The sequence below is a fragment of the Falco naumanni genome, chromosome Z (genome assembly GCF_017639655.2).
Source record: "Falco naumanni isolate bFalNau1 chromosome Z, bFalNau1.pat, whole genome shotgun sequence".
Taxonomy (NCBI): domain Eukaryota; kingdom Metazoa; phylum Chordata; class Aves; order Falconiformes; family Falconidae; genus Falco; species Falco naumanni.
This window is the reverse complement of record NC_054080.1, coordinates 28,604,842-28,618,688: the sequence shown is the minus strand read 5'-3', so window position 1 is coordinate 28,618,688 and position 13,847 is coordinate 28,604,842.

Genomic DNA, 13,847 nt, shown 5'->3' with positions numbered 1-13,847 from the left:
ACAGTACACTTATGAACTATCTTCAGAAGTTGGCCTTTGGAATATTAGACTAACAGTCTTTAAAAGCATGAAATACTTATATTACAATTTCTCTGTAGACCTACTCCATGTTATCCCCAAAGAGAGAGCTGCCTTTCAAGAAAATCTGAAACCTGAACTTGATGAAAAGCTGAAAGTACTGGCTAATTACTTTTCTTTGAAATGCAGAGTCAAGCAGAACAAATGTTGTATGTCTTGGAAGAATCTTACTGTGCTAAGATTTCCTGAATCACTCGTAAAAAATCACAGCCTTATACTTGATTTCTTTGATTCCTATAAAATTAAATTATTCCATCAGGAAGAGGTTTAATTTAAAATTTAGTGGAATCTGACTTTTAATTTTCTTACTGGAGCTGTATCTGTTACAACCTGTGATTAATAAATTATATGCTACCATCTTGGATTGCTATAATAGTTGCTGAATGTCATGTGTTTTACTCTCGCGTTACTGCATGAGAAAACAAAGTACATATTGCCATGTAATTTTTGCTGTCCTGGAAGGAGTTGCAAGCTTGACACAAACATACTTCATCCTCAGTTGTGAGTTTACCTACTCATCAGAACCTTTTAATGGCATTTTTTGCTTCCCAGTCCAGCAGCGATACGTTCTGATCAGAGGTAAGGAAGAAATTTATTACCATGACAGCGGTCAAACACTGCAATATGTAGCCTAGAGAAGTTATGGTATCCCATTCCTAGAAATGCTTAAAAATCAAATGGTTATGATCATGTGCAACCTACTGTACCTTTTATGGACATGATTTAAGCTAGTGGTCAGACCAGCAAACCCCCAGAGGTCCCACCCAGTTCAATTTATTTTACAAGTCTGTAATAGTTGTCTATTGCCAAAGTTTCAAAGTCCCTTTGGAAAAAAGTTTCTGGGGTTTTTTTTCCCTGCCTTTGCTATTTGTATAATTAGTGGCAACATCCAGTAATCAGAAATTCATTGGGCTTTTTAATATCAGGGTCAATTCTTTATTCTTCCTAAAACATTTTATGTAAATACAAGTAAAGGTTTTGGCATTTACTTATTGAATTCTCCTCCTTTGAAAACAAGAATAGTAGCACTACCCTGACTCCCAATATACCACAAAAGCATTATAAAATTTTATAGACCATATTATGCTAATTTAAACAGGTCATTATTCATGCAAGAAACATCCATAGATGCATACACAGAGTTATACAACTTCATGAAAGGAAGAGAAAGATATTAAACTTATAAATTATTAAGAAAAAGCCATTTCACTGTAGTCTACAAACATCTTAAGACCATGCAAATTAGTAATATTGAAGTTGTATACAGAATTCATGTCTTTGATCTAAAAAATATGACAAAATTACAGTGTTGATCTTCTCTGATAATGTTTCACTACTAGCAAGGAAAAAGCTCATACAGAAAATTCTTATTACTGGAAAAAGATGCATAAATGCAAGGTACATTAAACACAGTCTAACCACATACATTTTTAGAAACACTGTACGTATTTTACAAACATAGATAGTATATGCTGTTGATATGATTTCTCAGCTACAAAGGACATTAAAACAATACATTCTTCCTGACCTACAGTATATATTTTGGACCATTAGGAGCATTTCCATATAAACAGACTTCTGGGCCTGAACCAAATCTAGTGAAAGTCAAAGTACCTCTGAGTAGGTGCAAAGCCTGCCGATACAGAAGAGCCTGAAGGTAATGATTTGGATCACATGTACTTATGCTACGGTATCAAAGCCTTATTTTCAACCCAAGATGAAACCACATCTGATTCTAACAGTATGAAATATGTCAGCTTTTCAAGGTCCACAGGCCACCTGCTGTGCTTGTTGGTGATGTAAGGCATTCTTTCATTAATGAACATGTGAAATATTGTAAGTTTAATTTTAATACTGCCTTACAGTTTCAGGATTGTCACTTCCTTTTTTTTACCCAAAACTCTGTCTTTATTTTAAGAACTGCAACATGACAGCATACATCTTTATTCCCTTAACAATCAAACAAGCGTTTGATTTAGCTTAAGTGGAGATCTGTTCCTTAATGGAAAAATTTATGATAAACTTGTCAATATTATCCCAGAGTAATTGCATTTAACTATACACGTTAGACCTTGCAGAATTTCTATGGAAACTACATCTCAGTTACTGTGGCTCTTTTCCTTTACTGATACCAGTCGCTGCTGTCTGAATTTCTGTCTTACTCCTTCTTACGCTGCAAAAAGGAAAATGCAGATCTTGAAACCAACGTGCGCAACTTTTTTCCCTAAATTACTCTCCAGGCCTACTCTGCTGATAGCCAGGGGAGCAGGCCTTTATAAAGAGCAGCAGCAGTGACACCCGATGGTCGCTTACAAGCTCTACCTCAAACAGCGCTCGGAAACAAAGCGGCACATACTGCCTACCGCTGAAAGTGGATAGGTCAAAGTAGTAGTTCGAATTGAATTCCACATGTATGTTGTATTCCTCATTATGGCCCCAGGATATTTTAAGTTAATCTTCCATTTGGATCAATCACCAGTAATAGCCAAATACAAAGACAAACTACTAGCAAAGGAAAAAAGAAGCTTAGGGATCTCATCATACTGTGGAATAATCATGAATTTGTAGGATCACAAGCTGGGACAATTTTTCTGGAGGACAAAGAAATGCAGATATCTGACATCAGACACTGAAAAGTTTAATGACTTCAATGATTTCCATCGGTCGTGGACAAGCATGCCACTCAGATTTTCTTGGGCAGACTTTTCCCCCATAAAAGTTCAAAGGACAGGATTATAAAAGTACAAAAGTAATTCCAACTTTTCTATCACTGTCTCATGTTGAGGAACTAAACTCTGTATGCAGAAGCAAGTACTTGGAATAACACTTTTCCCACAGTAAAAATTACCCTACCAATATTAAACATAGTCATTTATGACTGCACACTGATAAACTCCTAGGACACTTATAGAAAAAACCAGAGGTGTTTATTACAAGGCATTTATTAATCATCAGTGAATCTTCTACTACAGATCAATATATATATGGATTACCACTGTAGAGACTAAAGTTTGGAGCTGAGGGTGGGACAAGGCTTCCCCCCTTCCCTCCCCCGTCTCTCGCAGCCCTGGTCAGAATTTTTTTGGCAGTAGTTTTGGATTAATTTTAATCAAAGTCAATGGTTAGTGATAGAAAAAGATCTAAGCAGAGCAATCCTACAGGAATATGCACTGGAAGAATAAAACATGAGAGCTAGAGTCTCTTCTTCCTGATACAAACACATTCAGACAAAGAAATCTAAAAAAGGAGAAGGGAAAGAAGGTCTCAATTTTTTTTCCCCCCATGTATAATTATAAGTGCATACCAAGTGTGTAAACTGATGGGAAATTGGTGTAGGAATATGAGGGATTTTCTCATAATGTAGTATTATGAAACAACACAGGGACTGCTAACCTGCACTGAAAGGTAAGGCATAGCTTGAAATCCTCAGATTCCTTCCAGATTTTGTTCAAAAGACCATAACTTTAAACACTGATATAAATTCCATGATGATCCCTTCACTTTTTAACCTGAAAAACACAATCAGTAGATTTTTTTTCAATGGTTTCCATAGCAAGACAAATCTTGGCATCTGCCAATGCCTACTAAGCTATATTAAGATGAGCAGTGTAGCTGTGTTTTGAAATCAAGGACAATGTAGCAATTGATTTAATACTCAAAGAGCAAATTCAAGATTGAACACTAGTTTGCAACTATATCACCATTTAAGTAGGTATATATCAGCACTCTCACTCATCAAAGAATGCATTCTATTGAATTTATTATTTCTGCCCAGATAATGAATTTTGTATTTTTTTCTTATATATCATGTACATATATTAGAATTAATGCCTATTTAAAACTTTTCTTAAGATGAGGATTTTAATAATTGTATTTCAGACTTCACATGCAATTTATTTCACATCAATTTCTTCATGCATTCAGAGTCCATACCCAGCAATATTGTTTTTCCCTTAGTTTGTCAGGAATAAAAAAAGCAGTCACCTACTCATTACGTTTAGCTGTGGTATTTCTCTGAAGCAATACATTACAAGGAAGAGCATACTGTAACATCAGTCTTCCAAACAAAACCGCACAAACCTGCAGACCAGACCCATTCTGCCTGTGTTTACTCCAGTCCTGCTTTCACTAACGTAGAAGGCATTTCAGTCTTCTTTTGTAATAGTTATAGAGATCCATAACAAATTGTATGCCATTCTATTCAGACCTGGAGCCTGGCTAATACTTAGCCATTACAAAATATTTTTGCATGTGTAAGACATTTTAACATATGGAATTTAATGGGGAAGAAAAAAAAAAAAAAAGACTAAGAGTAGTTTCAATTAAAATGGTTGTTTCAAATAACAATAAAAATTCCAGGCATCCTACTAATTTCTCATTGAAAGTAAATTGGTCTTTAAGAATAACTGATCTGAGTGACACAAAATTAATGGGTTTAGAAAGAAACTAATCTATGAGTCATGATAAAACAATGTGAACAACATGAATACCATCTTTTTTTTTACCAACACAAGCAAGCTACTCTCATCCTTAGTGCTAATTCTGACCCTGATCAGTAAATTAAACATAAAATGCTGAGGGCCACCCACCATCCTTCCTTTGCTGATTAACTGTGCCAAACAAGACGGTCCTAGGGAGAGACGTTTCAGGCTAGTTCACAAATCGCTGAGTGAAATGATCAGTAACAGATCAAATTCAAATTGGCTCTGTAATACCATGTCAAGATTAACACAAGCTGGACAGAAGGAAGACAACTCTTTCTGGACACCAGAGGACTGAAATTTGCAGGAATTTCACACCACTAAAGCAGCAGTGAACTGTCAGTCCAAAAACACACGATCAACCAGGTACAGCAAACCCATCCAGGCTAGGTCTTGTCTGCCCTGTAAACTGCACCAGTTTTGGAGATACAAAGACTTACAAGGAGAATTTATTCCCTCGCCTCTACTGGCATGACCTGGAGGCCATCTTCACTGCCACACACCAGCAGTCACAAAGCCACAAGGCTGCACAGCCCTAAGGGAGGGTAGGGCTGAGCTCACATCTTACTTTAGCCCCGTGGTTGTACAGTGAAGGTATCATTCCTCCCCATCTCTGTGAGGTGCCTTTCTACACTTTCTTATAAGCCCCGTAGACTTCAGCCAGCTCAAACATCTCTGTAACTGACTTATAATACCATGTAGTCTTATGACCTAATGGATGCAAACCTAAACCGGCGCTTTTTCCTGTAAGTCTATAACTATTTTTTGTTGCCTTGTGGAATTGTGTTGCCTTGTTTTTCTTAACAACACTTAACACTTTTCTAATTTTTACAAAAAGTTAAGAGATGGGCAATAAACACTTAGAATATCACTTCAATAGAGCATATACTCCCATTTGTGCTGATATGGATTATAAATGTGATTAGCAAGATTTTCAAATGGCAGAAATTACATTAAAGTCATGATAAAGTATGTAGCACCACACATGTGAATAAAGCTTAAAATAAGTTTAAGAAAATGTGCTTCAGCAGGAAGAAAAACTGTACATTGAACTTTTCCAGCATCCTTCATCTTGTCATAAGGTAAATAGCACTGAATCTTTCACTACAGAAAAAATTCTTCCAGCTTCAGCTGACCTTTTCCTCCCATTGCTATCTACAGTAGCAGAGTCATTGAAAAGAAAAAAAATGGAATTGCCCTCAATTGCCTGCAGAATAAAAATTCCAAATATAAACATATTTGTGAGTTTAAACATAGTACTTCATGTTGTGAGGTCAACAAATATAAATTAAAGGCCTTGCTATTGTAAATACATAGCCATCCATTTTTGCATTTTCTTATTCATTGATTTTAGAGGTTTGAGGGGTTTTTTTAGGTTTTGCTACTGTTTTATTGATCAGAAAGTAAAGTACATGTAGTTAAGTAACTTCTCTATGGTCAGGTAATGAGTCAAGGTTCACATATGTGGTTACTGCCAGTCCAAAGTACTGATAAGTACTTAACCGGGACTTGATAAGCAACACTTACATCTAGAAAAAAAAACAACAAAATGTTGGTTCATTCATGATGTGCTAGTTATCAAGACCATGTGCCTCCATAAGAAGTGCACTACTATGGGAGGTACATTACTGGAAGCATGCACAATCAGTAACCATTTGAATGCTACGCTAAGTTAACTATAGCACAGACATTACATCAACAAGAAGAAAATATAACACTCAGAGGATTAATACCAAATGAAACTTAAATTAGCAAGTATTAATTTAATTCTGTAAATTTCTCAGAAAAGCACCAAATAAATGAAGGGATTTTTATCTAAAATGGATTTCAAAAGTCACCAGAGTACATTTCATTGAATGTCTTTCTTGGCAATAAACCTACTAGTATTTGAAGTAGATTCTGAATTGTAAAATCATCTCTGTGTTGTAACACATTTTGTAAATTCATGTTTGTAATATCCATGTTTGTGATAGTGCATAAAGACTTCTCTCTGTTTGATTGTTGATGCATGGGTATTTTTCTGCACTTTACTCTTGCTGCTTGGAGGTATTATGTTTATAGCCCCTGACATGGTAACCAGAGAAAGTTCAGAGAATGATTACACCTGTTAGGGGAAAAGACTAAACAAAATAATCCCCATTAATGTAGAAAAGAGATGACTGAGGAAAGTTAAGACAAATATATATAAAACGATGCATGGCATGCAGAAGGTGAATAACGGATGACTGTTTTCTGTTTCTATGGACTATCCATTTTTTATCCTGATTTTGGTGCCAAATAAACCATGCAAACACAACCTCTCCTGTCCTGAGTGCCCACCATAACAGATAGAGACCAAAGTCATGCACCAATTGAACTCAGTGGACATTTTGAGGACATTTGTGAACTTTCTACAGACATTGTACAGTGGTGGTCCACAGACTGGTATTAAATCAAAGGATGGGAATTGTGGTGATAGTTAATGGGGATGTGTTGGAAAGTGTGGCATGATATAAAATGGTATGGAATAAGGTGTGGATACTGTCTTGGTTTTGGCTGGGACAGAGTTAATTTTCTTGTCAGTCACTGGTACAGTGCTGTGTTTTGAATTTAGTATGAGAATAATGTTGATAACACACTGATGGCTTTAATTGTTGCTAGGTAATGTTTATACTAAGTCAAGGGCTTTTCAGCTTTCTTAGGCCCTGCTAGCGAGAGGGCTGGAGGGGCACAGGGAGTGGGCAAGGACACAGCCAGGACAGCTGACCTGAACTAGCCAAAGAGATATTGCATACCATTCACCATCATGCTGAGTATATAAACTAGGGGAGGAAGAAGGAAGGGGGGTCATCCAGCATTATGGCGTTTGTCTTCCCAGGTAACCATTATGCGTGATGGAGCCCGGCTGTCCTGGGGCTGGCCGAACACCTGCCTGCCCATGGGAAGTGGTGAATGAATTCCTTGCTTTGCTTTGCTTGCATGCGTGGCTTTTGCTTTACCTATTAAACTGTCTTTATCTCAAACCAATGAGTTTTCTTGCTTTTACCTTTCTGATTCTCTCCCCCATCCCACTGGGGAGGGGAGTGAGTGAGCAGCTGTGTGGTACTCAGTTGCCAGCTGGGATTAAACCACAACAAATGAAAGTCACCTGAAGTTTAAATCACATCTTGCATAATATTAGTTCTTACTCATTGGAATAATTTTAAAGCAATAGAATTAGTGGGACCTAAACTCTGAACAGTAGAGTTCACTGTGTTTTACATGTGCTGCAGCTGCCATAGCTCTGAGTACAAGTGGAAGTCAAAAGGAAAAGTTTATACTCTAATAAATTGTGTTACAAAGAGATTAATCAGAGGTATCAGAAACTCAACATGTGCCAGTTTTATACTAGATTTTACACTAATTGTGTGATTGATTTATGTACTAAACCGGTATATTACCTAGTTATGAGGAAATAGAAGCAAAAATGACAGGTTTGCACAGTACGTTTTGAAGTTAGGACAGGAGTATATTAAATTTAGCTTTTCTCTACCACCCTTACCCAGGTTAATTAGGGAACAAATTTTTACAAATCAAAATTTTGGAAACAGACCATATAGCATCATCCCAAACTTCATTTTTTTCACAGAGATGGAAAAGAATCCTTTTCATTACTATGCATCATTTTCTTGTTAGAATAGTAGGCCTAGATTTAAAAAAAAAAAAAAAAAAAAAAAAAAAACACAAAAAACCCAACAACAAAGCAGATGTTGGGAAGATACTATTTATCAAGGCCACCATTTTGATGTGACCAAACTCTTACTTTTGTTCATCTATCTGCTTTAGTAGGTCTATAAAGTACATAATCTTCTCACAAAGTTTTGTAAATAAATAGCATAAAGTTCATAACTGCTGAACATTAAGGACAAATGTATGTTTCACTAGCTAGAAAAATGGACTCTAGCTGCAAGGTCCTAAGTATTAGCATGCTTCCATTATTTCTTTTTTACACTGGCCTGCAATTCATTATTATTTAGTTACTTCAGCCTTGTTGAAAAACATGCCATTGTACCAAGGAAAATTAAATGGCATACTCTCAAACGGGTCAAGACCTGTTTGCTTTCGGGGAAAAAAAAAAAAAAAAAAAAAAAAAAAAAAAACAGCAAAATGGAGGTCTTTGATGTAACAAATACTTACAAGCATTCTCCAAGTCATGGACAGTCTTCCTTCACAAAATGTGTCATACTATTAAAACAGACATCTAAGCTAATTTTAAAAAACTGGCAAGCCTTTTTCTGTTCATTAAAACATTCTTGATTTAATTTATTTTAATTTTCACCTCCCATGTGCTCTGATAGTTCACTAATTTTCAAAGAATGTAGGAGTATCTCAGTCCCACTGAAAAGAAACTTAAAGCCATCATATTTTTAGATGACTGGTTTCAACTTCAGTATGCCTTCCATGGGAAAAAAAAAACCAAAGCATGTATATTTGAGTATTTTGATCCTAAAGGACCTCAGTTTTGCAGCAAATGCCCCTGAAAAAGAGGACATTTTTGGAAGATGTAGGGTCAGAGCAAGGAACTGGGAGGAGACCTATCAATACAACTGAAGATAACATCTGCTGTCCATAGATATTTTCCAAGGGATACTTTCCATATCCCTTAAATGGTCCTTTGTCAACATCAGGGAAGTTTGAATCACACGTCAGAGGTTCAGCTCTAGACAATACAAGATGCTACGCTCAGCAAATCTTTGGCATCCTTGTTGCAACTCTTCACTGTACAGTTTCATGGAGAACATTTATCGTTTGATTTTACACCATAATTCATTTTCATTTCTGCAATACCAGTCCTGAAGGTCTGTGAAAAAAGCAAAAACAATGGGAACTTACTTTTCCAGATGGCCTCTCCTAACAGCAGCAACACCCAGTCCTGACAGACCAGAACGACTATTTTCTTCTAAATGCTCCTGAGGTGTGCACACTACAAACCCCAAGCTCTTTGGAGTTCAGCCTGTAACTGTCTCCAGTTACAACTGGTGCAAACACCTAGTGATGAAGGGGACATGTCAGAGTGAGACTCAGGAGTCACCATGTGGTTAGGGATTCATCAGAGCTTTCCCCTTAGAAAGGAGTATATATCCCTCTTCCCAGCATGATCAGAACATTGCTAGATATTTGAAGGCACTTAATAAAGAAAAACAACACTCAATAAAACAGAGAAATTCCAATGAGTCATCAAGATTTTGTGGAAAAGTTCTGTGTCCAGGTTCTTCCATGATCTCCCCTTAACTAATGCAAATTCTGTTAACAGCATGTGTGTGTGGTCAGCAGGAAGTTGTTGTTTGGTTTCAGTTTTTCTTAACTCCTGGCACTGATCTGATGGCTTCCTGATATACACTGCTGCAGGAGGAAAACACATAGCAAAAGTATAAAACATGCCAGCAGTCCTCAGTATCACAAAGGAGCTGACACAGAGCTAGTAGAATCAATTTTCTTATACATAAGGGAGAACCTCAGTTGCTCTGCTAACCTGCAGGTCTCAGCTCCTTAGTCATCTCAAAGACCGTGAAAAGACATCACCACTTCTTCCCAAAACACTTCAAGGAGTTTACATTGAATGAGGCTGAGAGTCTCATGCATGAATCCCGCCATGCAATCCATTATTTAATCATATGAAGACGTTATTGTGGTTCTGATACTGTTCTAGAAGAGAGCCCTATACTCACAGCTGTGAGCTCCTAGCCATAACATCTGTAACCTATAGACTTCTAAACTGAATGATGCAATAATTACTTTTCAGATGGCAGTGGGGTCTTTAAAATCCATAAAGTGCAATTATTGCCTAACTAGTTATATATGTTATTGGACATACATTATAGCCAACTGCTCTTAAAATGTGATAAGAACTTATGCTGTAAAGAAGTTTATAGAGGAGTTCTCTAAAACTTTGAGTAGAAGCACAATAATGACTGTATATTGAGATATCCTAAATGGACTGCTTGGAGCAAAGCCAGCTGCCAGCAGCCTGCCTTTCAGTTCTATCAATTAGAGTTATCTCCATTACTGCATGGTTTAATGCTATGGTAGAGAATGCAGAGTAATTTACAGATCCATAGCCTCTTTCAATTATCTGAGCAATCTAGCTTCACTAGAGTTTTTCCTGAGCTTTAAATTAATGCATCAGACTGTTATGATTAGCTGCTTAAAAATTTAATTGGCATGTTCATAAATCCAGGACACCATTGGCATCTGCTTATCAAAAAAAACTAAAACAAACACAAAAAAAAAAAAAAAAAAAAAAAAAACCAAGGTTCTGTAGTTTTGTATTAATATTTCTCCCAGCACATACTTTCTCATTTTAATTACAAAATCTTTGGATCATCTCAAGTTGATAAATGAAACCACTGCTAACAAAAGATTGTTTAGACTTTTGCTTAAGCTCTTTTATTCACTTAGCAGGTGCTTCAGCACCAATTAATCTCAGTTCAGTGCTTTTAATTCAGTGGTTTGTATGATCCCTGGATATAAACAACATGTCAACTGGCTAGGTTTTGCAGTGCATTGAAGAGAGGCACCGCACATTAGTGCAAGATCAGTATCATCTTCATATACCTATTATTATTTCAGTAGGTATTTCAACATACACTACGAAACAGAACAAGAAACAGAACAAGGTCTTAAAATAAAAAGATTAGTCAGGATGATTTTGGTACAATGCTCTGGGTGATGCTCTGTTTGTGTTGAGAAAGGAATGTACTCTGGATAAGTAGAAAAGATAAGGTGGGCACCTGAAGGAGATAAGGAGACCATCAAGTCAGGAGATCGTTGAACAAAGAAAATTGAAAGGTCTACTCCACCTAGATTCCACCTATTATGAATGGAATGATCAGGTGTCAAAATTAAATGAGTATGTATGTAAAGATATTGTGTAACCTCTCACGAAAACTGTATAAAATACCTAACTTTTCACTGAAAACTTTGGAGCTAGTTTGTCCAGTGCAAATCGGCTAGCTCCCCAACGTTGCACAAAATAAATACCTTTGCTGCTTAAAGACAAAATTCATCTCTGATCAGTTACTCTGTGCCATTTTGGCATCAACTGTTGGCTGTGAAGCTCAACGCTCAACCTTTTTACTTCTTTAAACAACTCCAGAAGATCCTACTGGAAGAGAGAAGCAGGTGGCTAGTCACCAGTTGATAAGGAGGACTGTAGGAATCTACCTAGCTTTAAACAGAAAAACTCATAGCATTTCATTATTTATTTACATTTTAGTACATACAAAGAGATAACCTTGTATGTCCCATCCAAACATTAGACACTTCTAATGTTTATACCTAAATGAAGTATTGTAATAGGATTTTTAACTCCGTTTCTGTTTACATACTTAAAAATATACACAATGCACATCAGTCATTTTTTGAAATGTATTTACTTTGGTTATTTGTATAAGATTACAGCCCATTCAGATAGTCATAGTTACTTTAAAAAGTTACTCCCACAATAATCTCTGCAAAAAATATTTCAACACACAAATTACGGACAAGCCATTAACTGTGAATATTCACTCTGTCAGTTCTTACTGAACATGAAAATTTCATTACAAGATTTTTCTTATCAGAGAGATGTAAAACAAATTTGGCACAGCTTTTCTTCCTACAACTGATATGCAGTGGCTGCTGCTACTATTGACTGAAGAATGGAATTTCAGACTGCTTTGCAATTTTTTTCCTAAACACAAAATACTAAAGATTTAGTTCAAATTATTTAGGAGTTAATAAGGGAATTTTATCTCCACTTTCTATGGCACACTTTGAGCTAGTAGTTCTACCATTACATTAATATTGCTGGTTACTAATAGCAGGTGAATATCTGAAGTCTTATAATGATGACAGGATAAAGTTTATAAAATGAAATTAAATTTCTTACTAAAACCAAAGGCAGATGACCAAAGGAAAAAGAATGCTGAAACTTGACCTCTGCCTTGCAGGAAATGAGAAACTGTGGCTTGTGCTGGTTTACTGTTGACAGAACTAATTTTCTCTAAAATGCATTTTTCCTAGTGACTGGATACTAGCTAGAAATTGCTTGCTAAAGAAACAAGAAAGCAAACAGAAGTCCCAAGGACAAAAGGTTAGTTTAGTTCAATTACTGCAAAAGTTTTAAAAAAAAGTTTGAAATCCACTTTTAAAATGCGTGACTTTACTGATATTGGCACCTCAGGTCACAGCCTGATTCTTTCCATAACAGCAACACAACATGGGGAAATGGATGGACTTCTGTCAAAACTCTGCATCATAATTTTGTTTAATTACAAATTAGTATAATGGAATTATAATAATATAAGCTACATCTTTCCACAGCACAGAAGTCAGTGGGCAGGGAAAACCTTCCTCCCTTTGTACCTGCAAGTAAAAAATAAATTGGTAATAATAGCCTCTAAAGTTCTGCCCCGTACCTTGCCCTAACCACTGTGAATCCTAATATCCTGCTCCATCTAGCGGCTGAAATTCTGAAAATCATCGAGGAGACAATCTATATGGACAACACGCCATACCAGCAAGACAGGCTTTGCAAGACACGCTTATATATATTAATAATTATCTACACATATACACACATAGAAGGTGCAAATTATCAGCCATTAGAAACTGTGCATGACCTAATAACATTCTGCATTATTAACTTCTCCCTAAAATAATATTTATTGCTTTCTTAAACGAAATAGCTGTCCTTGATGCACTCTATCATCAGTAGGGCGGGCCCTCTGAATAAATATGCATTATAGTTCTGCAGTCATAATCTAATCAACAAAATGCAAATTATAGAAGATCAAAATTTCCTAATCAAATAAATTTGTATTTCACTATTTTATTCCAAAATCTTGAAAACTGTTCCTTAAAATGTCATTGATACCAAAACCTACATGTTACAAGGAAGCTAAAGTTTACATTTCAAAGTGCACAGCCCTTTTAAAACACGAATCCATAACTTAATATACAAAGTGTAAAAAAGCCAAGCTCCAGCACATATCCACATGTGTTTGAACTTTATAAGTAGTTGCATTGCAGAAAGTGAAAAATATTTTTCAGCCCAACCCAGGGTATCACAACCTGAGTTTACCTAAATGACACAAATGACATCTTTTATGGAAGTATCTCTGGCAGTACCATTTCAGTGCTTACTTATTAAATTTCATGCTATGCAACAAAATCAGCACCATCTCTGTAGGATAAACCGCACTGCATTACTTAGCTAAAATGGTTTTGGAAAATTAACTGTCATTGCTGGGTTTTAGACTGTGGTTTCAGTGTCTTATCTCCATGAGT